A 9247-nucleotide genomic window follows, 5' to 3' on the forward strand; every position below is an offset into this window, starting at 1 on the left:
CCCAGAATCGTTGAAAAATTTCTAGTCTTTGATCCCCATTTATCTTGTGACATTTTTGGAGTTTCTTACAATATTCAGACGTACAACGGGGTCCAATCCTCTTATTTGTCCTTTGCTTGTTATGGGTTACTATTATTCCTTTTCTTTCATAGCCTATATATTCCTTACCTTCTAATCTAAGTTTCTTATTAACCGCTCTATGCCATTTTGATTTTTCAGATCTAACAGATCTTTTTGTGATATCTGTAACTTCATGGTTTTCTTGAGCAACAGATGTACTTTCGACTGTCACTGTTTCTTCGACTTGTGTTTCATTATTCAAAGCCAACTCTGTTTGATTTTTTTCATCAACGGACGTATTTTGTCCGATGTCCATCTCTACTAATAATTGTATTTCATTTTGTTCGTTAAAAGTCTCTAAATTCTCTTGTAGATTTTTTGAATAGGTAATTACATCATCATCAACATTTTGATCGGAGCTATCTGTAAATTCCCCATGGCTCTCTTGAGTAACAAATGTACTTTCAATTGTCACTATTTCCTCAACTTGTATTCCGTTATTTAAGGAAAACATGGCTTGATTGGTTTGAACTCTGTCCGTGTCTAATAATTGTATTTCATTCGCTAGATTAATAGAATCTAAGTTATCTTGCACATTTTTTGAATACGTAATTACATTATCATCAAGATCTAACAACATAGCCAAATTTAACTGGTCATCAGTAGTAGGAATACTCAGAGTAAAACCATTATTTTCTTTATTTTCCTGGTTACCACGATCAAGAGGAATTGTTAGGTTATCTGCTTGGCACTCACTGTGCAAATGATTTTGAACAGGATAAATAACAGGTGAGTTAATACTACATACCAAATTGCTGGCGCTGTTTGATTGAATGACGGTTTCCTCCATATCACATAACGCAAGTATGTGTCTACTTCTGCTACTCATTGTGCCCTAAAATAAATAATGTACCTTATAAGTTAGGTTAGAATAGTTAAATAATGCAATTACACGCCCAGTTGCTAATTACCAGACTGTTTTGTACTTACCTTAATATTAGAAAGGCTACAAAATACTTAGAACACTGTATTTAGTAATTATCTACTAAATGAACAATAAAAAATAAACTTTTACAGAGCTTTGTGGGTTTACGCCAACTGTGAAAATAATACTAACTGTTGTCACGTTGTTGAAATATGTCGTAAGCCAGATATTTTAACGGTTTTGTGGGTTTGGACAAATTGCACTGGTAATTTAAATGCATTTTAAATGCATCTGTAACAACAGAATACGAATCTTAAAAAAAAAATTATTTTGTTATTATTGTAAAATTTTTGACATTTACTTTTACAATTATTAATTTCTTTACTAAATTTAAATTTTGCTATAATATTCATCAAAACAAAAACGTGTTTTTCAATGATTTAAATCATATATTTCTTTGTCAACCGATTCGTGTGAATAATATTATATTCAAACGAATCGCATTCCAATAAATTTATAAACCGAATTTATCTCTTAATTTTATTTAAAGTTTACTTTTGACATATTTATATAAACTTTTTTATTTGTCCACCCTACAAAAATTGAAATTTAGAATTTAAATCTATACGCAAAAGCCAATAAAATGTTTAACTTTAATGTAAATCAATAACCTGTAAAAACCGTATAACTAGCGAGAGTGTTTGTTCGTTTTTGTTGAGCGGTGTAAACGTGGATAAAGTGATAACATAGGGAGAGGAACGTTTAAGAGTGCGTGTCATTCACGTGATCTTTTCAGCGGCCAAATTATAGTACATTTTTGGTAACTTCCATTTCCTACAAAATTTTGTTGGCCCTTTGCCCTTCAGCAATTTCAGGTCGTAAAGTATCTGCAACATACCTAGCAATGTTTTTTGAAACCCTAAAATACTTTATGAAGAGCTGGTTATCTATTTCAAATGGGTTACTGGTATCCCGTAACTGTCGTCGCTCTACATTTACATAATTTCTCTCTGCCACATCATTCAATTCATTAAGTACACAAGTACATTAAGTAACAAATTTAGAAAATCCATTTTTTCAAAAATAAACAAATAAAACAAACACTAAGTCAAAAGTTAGGTTAATTTGAATTAGTTGACGCATCTTATGGATATGACAGAACCGAAAATAACGGTTTATGTAATTTTCTGCTGTGGCTTGGTCATTTTACGCATAGCAACGCAGGGCGTGATACATCATACCGTTTTTACACATTATGTTTTGAGAGCTGTAATCTGATGTACGTTTTCTGAATTTTACACTATACTCTGTTTTTTAACCAGGAGGAGTAAACTAAAAAGACAGATTTACACCCAAGAAAGTTACTAGAAAAGTCACCAAATACATCTTTTTTGGTTGATTATCTCGGCCTATCCAGTAATAAGTATTGGACAACCTCACACATCGATTCTAACCTAATTTTGTTTATGTTTGAATAATTTTTTCTAATTCACTTCCAATATATATTATTTAGTTTTTCTAATTACAATAAAAAAATGTTTGATTGTTATGAAGAAGTTGAAGAATTTTTAGAGTTTATTTATCACATTGTAGAAGAAAATCGTATGGAACGTATACGAAAGCGATATATTCGTGATAAAATTATATCTAAAATCCAATCGAATTTTACAATATTTCTTCAGCGCATTAACTTAAACAACAAATGAGGCGTTGTCGATAGTAAGGGCGAACTCACCAAAAGCAAGTTTCCAAAAATTTAAAAGGGTTTAAAAAAATTACAAAGGGCGAACTCAACAAAAGGTGAACAACATTATGATTTTATACTTATTTATTATTTACTTACGTACCGTAATTGGGGGTAACTTGAGACACTTTTTAACTTAAACCTGAAGTTTATTACATACGGAGAAAAAATTAATGTTCAAAAACTATTTGAAAACATTAGTCGCGCAGGTAACTATATGTTTATAGAATATTTCTGTTTATTTTGTCACAAGTAGTTTTTTCAATTTTTTTTATGTCTGTCTCAAGTTACACACTAGAATGGGGTAACTTGAGACAGTCGTATAAATTCAAAAAGTGACTCAAATTACGCATTTATAGGGTAACTTGGCACACCGAAAATATAATTATAAAGTGTTATGTTAAATTGAGACATTCAGAATATTTTTTTGGGTTAATAAAAAAGACAGAGAGCACAAAACTTTTATTTAACAACAATTAATTACAGCAATTTTAGTTCGGATACTGAAAAAATACCTCGGTTGTTTAGGGCTTTAGGCGGTTTAATACCACCTACAATGTCCTGCCAGCAATAATACAGTTCATCCTTAGGTTTGGGCCATTTCCAGTTTTCCCGTGAAGTCTTTGTCATTGCACTTATTATTGCGCTTTTACCGTCAATCTTTTCAATTACCCCAGGATAAAAATTTGAGTCATACCTAACTATGACAAAGCATCCAACTTGTTTAGTTAATGGCTGCAGAGGATGTTTATCTTGATGAGAGTAAATTATCCTGGTCATTAGTCTCTTCAGTAATATTGTCTTCAATATTGTCAATCTGTTTTGCTTGAAATAAATCCCAGTCATCATCTGAACTGTCGTCAAATACAACCTCGTTGCAACTGTCTTCGTCACTTTCACTAGACATAATTACTTTACTTGTTTTTTGCCTTTTCTTACTAGGTGATGGTTTTTCTTTATTTTTTTCCATTAATTGACTTCTTTTCTTTTTTCTAGCTTTGGTTTGTCTTCCAAAATTATTATATCCTCTTCACAGATTCCTCTACCAGCAGGAACATTCAATTTCTTTTTTTTTTGTTTTCTTAAACCATCTGTCTCTTTCCTTCTACTTTCTTCTAAATATTCTTGAAATGTAGTTACCCAGGCAACGGTATTCTCACTTTCTTTGCCATCCTCTACTGCCTGTTTACTGGGAAGCCCCTTCAAGAATTCTCGATTTAGTGGAATTAACCCTGCTCCTTTAAATCCACTTATTACGTTTTGTGAAAGATTTTTCTCTCCCATTGCCTCCAGACATTTTTTTAATAAACAAGGAAATGTATCTTTTGGCACAGTTCCACGATTTTTTGTTTTCCAAGAATCTAAACTTTCACGCCACTTAATTTTAAGTGGGCGGAAAAATGCGACATCTAACGGCTGAGTAAGTACAGTGCTATTTGGGGGAAGTAGGATGAAGATTATGTTGTTTTTTTACATTCCTCTATTACATATGGGGATATATGGCTCGCCAAATTATCCCCAATCATTACTTTTTTCTCTTCTTTATCTTGTTTCGAGAAATAAGGCAAGGCAATTTTTCGAAACTAATCTTCGAATATCTCCAAAGTGAACCAGCCAGTCTTACTTCTGTTATAAATTGTTCCCTTAGGGCCATGTTCGGTCCAGGTATTATAAAGATTCTCAGCTTTGTATGTTACATATGGAGGGAGAAGTGTCCCGTCTCCGGCAGCGGCAAACATTACAGACATACTTGACTTAGAAAAGTCAATAATCCTTTCAGGATGTCGACACCCTCTTCTAACAACAACTTTTTTACGACCAGGATCGTCTGTCATATTTGTTTCATCATAATTAATGACAGAATGAGAAAGAACTCCTTCCATTGACTGATTTAACTCATCAAAGTAAATATTTATGGCGTTATGGTCAACTTTGGCTCGAGATCTCTTTATGTTTTGGCAAATTTTATTACTCAAAGTGTTCTGGTGACGCTTCAAGAAAGACATGACAAAACCTCTACGTGGCATGTTGTTTTTAAATCTATGTTCATTTCTTCCAGAACGGTCGAGGAATGCTTTGACAATGAGTCTAATATCGTATAGTGTGAGAGGAAAGCCCCAATCCCCAGCTGAACATAGACACATTATTAAAGCATTTTGGTCAACTTAATTTAAAACAAATGGTCTACCAACCTTTCCTGTGCTCTTTCCATTTATTGCTCTATTTATAGAACATCGTGGTATTCCAAACTTTTCTTCGGCTTTCCTCAAAGAAATCCCGGACCTAACAGCTTCCACTGCTTTATGAAGTTGCTCCTCCGAGAAATTTCGGTATTTTCTAGATCCCAAAATTCTTTTTTGCGTTAGAACCATACCTGAGCCTGAAACAATAATGAAAAAAAGGTAAGTAGATAGGTAAGTAGGTAGGTAGGTAAGTAGGTGGTAGGTTAGAAACTAGTTTTTATAGTATCTAATTTGTGGTCGGGTAACTTGAGACAGTTGTCTCAAGTTGACCAACCAAGGTCAGGCGGAGAATTCATATTTTATAGCAGCCATAAACTTGGCAACGCCGCAATGAAATTTACGGCACACCAATATTAATATTAGAGGTTATGTTTTCTACAACAATTAGGCAATCCATCGATCTGTCAAACATAAACCACGTGATGTTTGGTTGGCACACAAAACTGTTGGTAACCTAAAATAAATGTAATTATTGATTTCTCTTATTTGTTTTTTGTCGTGCTTTTGAGTTATTATAGTTTTTAAAGAGATTCATTAGATTAGTTTTTTTATAAACTTTTCATTTTTGGTGATTGTGAGAGCTGAAAACATGCCTGTGACGTGTATAGTAGTGAATTGTGGAAGTCGAGCTGATCGTGATCATGTTCATTTTTTTCGTGTTCCTTCTGTTAGAAACTCGTTTATGTTTCCTCACCTAACTGAACTATCAAAAAAACGGAGGAACTTATGGTTAGCAGCTGTTAAAAGGGATGACTTGACCGAATCAAAAATTCGAAATCAAAGAGTATGCAGCAAACATTTTATATCAGGTAAACACCTATTATTTACAATCTTTCACATCACAACTCAATAAATTATTTTAGGTAAACTAAGTCCTTTAACTGATGAAGACCATCCAGATTGGGTTCCTTCCCAACATTTGGGTCATGTATCTATGGCGTATTCAAAAAGGAAAAGTGCAATTAGTAGGAGCCTTCGAATAAATAAAAGAAAAAAATTTGAAATATCTTCTGAGCAAGAGTCTGAGGTACCTACCAATTATCAAAATTTTATTTGCCCTTTTTATACAAAAGTAATGTTCATTCAAACATGATTTGTAAACAAACTCTCTGGAAAAAACTTCTATTTAACATCTATATATACCATAAAAGTACCTTCTTTTTTTAGTAATAAGTTTGTTTTATGTTTTTAGGGTGAACATGAAAATATGAGTTGTGAAGAAGAAATGTGTGGCAAGTTAGGAACTGCATCACAGACAGATTTAACAATGGAAGAATTGTCTGTTAAATTTGAGCAGTTAAAGTTTGCTTCACAAAAAATTGCAACTTTAGAGCAAAAAATTGAAAATAGTCCTTTTGGATTAATGGAAAACACCAGTAATGTGGGGAAGTGGAAGTACTATGTGGGTTTTGAATATGAAATGGTCAAAACCGTTATTTTCATGGAGGTAGAGCCTTATGTTGTGACTACTTCAACTACTGCATTAACTCCATTTAATATGCTGCTTCTAACTTTGACAAAATTAAGATTAGATTTACATTTTAAGCATTTAGCATATAGTTTTAAAATGTTTTTATATATTTTCTGACGTTTTAGACATCCGGGTTATTCCATGATATCTTGAATAGTCTCGTATTTGAGTACTTCTTCTTTTTCGTCAAAGGACTTTTTCTATGTGGGATCAATCTTATACTACTGTCGTAACACTGCTCCCTCCTTTGTAGTTATTCGACTCGAATAACTGGTCTATCAGGGACTGGTTGAAGCTAACAGGGTGGATCAATTCCATGGTATGGGGCTAATCTTTCGATAGTAACTACCTTGGTTTTACTTCTAGGTGAAAACTGGATGCATAGATTAGATCAATTATTTTCTGCAGGACAGTGTACAGGCCTTCCCAGTTTCGGACAAAGTCCTTTCTTACGTATGGGATTGTATAACCATACTGGGTCACCTCTTTCGAATTTTGTCCCAGTAGCATGCATAACTTGAGTCTGGACTTGGCTTTATCATTTTGAAGCTTCAAACTTTTATGAGCAAATTCGTAGACTTTTTCCAATTTTTCTCTTAAATTTTCAATGTACGTCAGGGATGAACATTCTTCTTCGCATGATGGCAATCTTCCAAAAATAAGATCTTGAGGAAGCTTCATTTCTCTTCCGGTGATCATCATCGATGGAGAATAACCAGTTGCTTCATGTTCGGAACCTCTGTAGGCTAACAGGAATAGAGGAATTAAAGTGTCCCAATCTTTTTGATTATCAGCAACAAACATGGAAAGATATTGAGAAATAGTTCTATTGTGTCTTTCGATCATTCCGTCTGATTGTGGATGGAGAGGTATAGTTTGAGCTTTCTTAATACCTAAGATTTTCATTGTTTCCATAATTTTGATTCAAAATTTCGTCCTTGATCAGAATGCAGCTCTAAAGGAACTCCATGTCTTGATATCACATGTGTTATGAATGCTTCTACTACTGAGTCGCTTCTTGATTGGGAAGGGGTGCAATTTCAGGCTATATTCCTCTCTCTGTCATCGGAAGTGGACCGAGAATAGTTACTGAAAGTCGTTCAAAAGGCTCTCCAGGAGAGATATTGTACCATTTTACCACGACTTCTTGATCTAGGGCCTCTTCTATCGTTACATAAATCACATGTTTTACACCAATCTTCTACACCTAAGTGACAATTTATCCAATAAAATGTGTCTCGAACTCTGGCCTGTGTTCTTTTAACTCCAAAATGTCCTCCAGACAGAGGCTGTTATGAAGTTCTTGCAGCACACTTTTAATGTGTGATTTTGGCAGTACCACTTGTTGAATTGTATGCACTCCATCAGGACTTTCCCACTTCCGATGTAATAGACCGTTGGAAAGATACAGAGATTCCCATTGAGCCCAGTACGCCTTTATGGTTCCACTGTATTTGGATATTTCCTGCCAAATAGGTCTTACTCCATTTTTAAGCCAATCTCGTAGAACTCTTAAGTCATTATTTTTCTTTTGGGCTCTATTTAATATTTTTCAGGGAAGTGTGATGATCTTCCTCTTTAACTGTGGTTACCTGAAGACTTACTTCTTTGGTTACATTCTCATAATTTATAATGTACTTATTCATCATAAGTAATTATGTATTGATCTTTTAAGTGTGTATTTATTTTTATAAGTAGTATCAACTTGTAACAATAATATACACTTATCGTCTAAGATATGCCTATCTATCCGTATCGCTTAAGATTTGACTATGTTTCGAGTGTAAAATAAATGTTTTAAAAATCGAATCCTGCCTCTGTCTGTTATTTACTACCCATGGATATCACAAACTTATTCGTACTATGGAATAAATAAATAATAAAACAAATTTCCTGTCAAAACTGCATTTATTTTGAATAGAATAAAAAACAAAATAATATTGATTTAACAAAATAGGGGATATATGTTAAAGTTTAGTATTAAAGTCATGGCGCAAATATTTTACGGCTATACCTACTTTTTCTTTCTTTGCACAGCAAATTACGTGTAGTAAAATTCTCACTTAAATCTCATAAATGAGGAAAACATTGGAATACTGGTCAAGCTTTTCAGTGATTGGTTAAAGACATGGTTTTGACTGAAGATTGGTTAAAGACATAGAATGATAAGCCTTATGAGCCACACTTTGAAAATATTTCTACGTATCATCCACAATAGAATCAGAGATAAATGTGAAGAAGACCAGAATGACACACAATTTGGCTTCAGAAATGGACTGGGAACCCGGGACGTACTCTTTGCACTAAATGTATTATTGCAGAAATGCTGAGATCAAAGGAAAGACATATTTGCTGTATTTATTGACTATGAAAAGGCCTTTGAAGGAGTACAGCATCACAAATTAATTAAAATATTAAAGGAGTTGATAGTCAAGACGTACAAATCATAGAAAAATTATACTGGCGTCAAACAGTGACAGCGTGCATAAATGGAAAAGCAACAGAAATATGTAAAATACAAAGAGGTGTCAGACAGGGTTGTATACTGTCCCCACTGTTGTTCAATTTATATTCAGATAGAATATTTAAAGAAGCGCTGCATAATTTGGAATGGGACGTGAAAGTTAAAGGAATTCTGATAAATACAATTAGATATGCAGACGATACAGTTATTTTAAGTGATGACATGAATGGATTACGATGTCTTTTAAATGCCATTGACACAGTGGAAAGAGAGTTTGGCCTAAACATAAACTGTTCAAAAACAAAACACATGAGGTTTAGCTGTTTGCCATATCAAGATT

This window comes from Diabrotica undecimpunctata, chromosome 9, assembly GCF_040954645.1.
Source record: "Diabrotica undecimpunctata isolate CICGRU chromosome 9, icDiaUnde3, whole genome shotgun sequence".
Taxonomy (NCBI): Eukaryota; Metazoa; Arthropoda; class Insecta; order Coleoptera; family Chrysomelidae; genus Diabrotica; species Diabrotica undecimpunctata.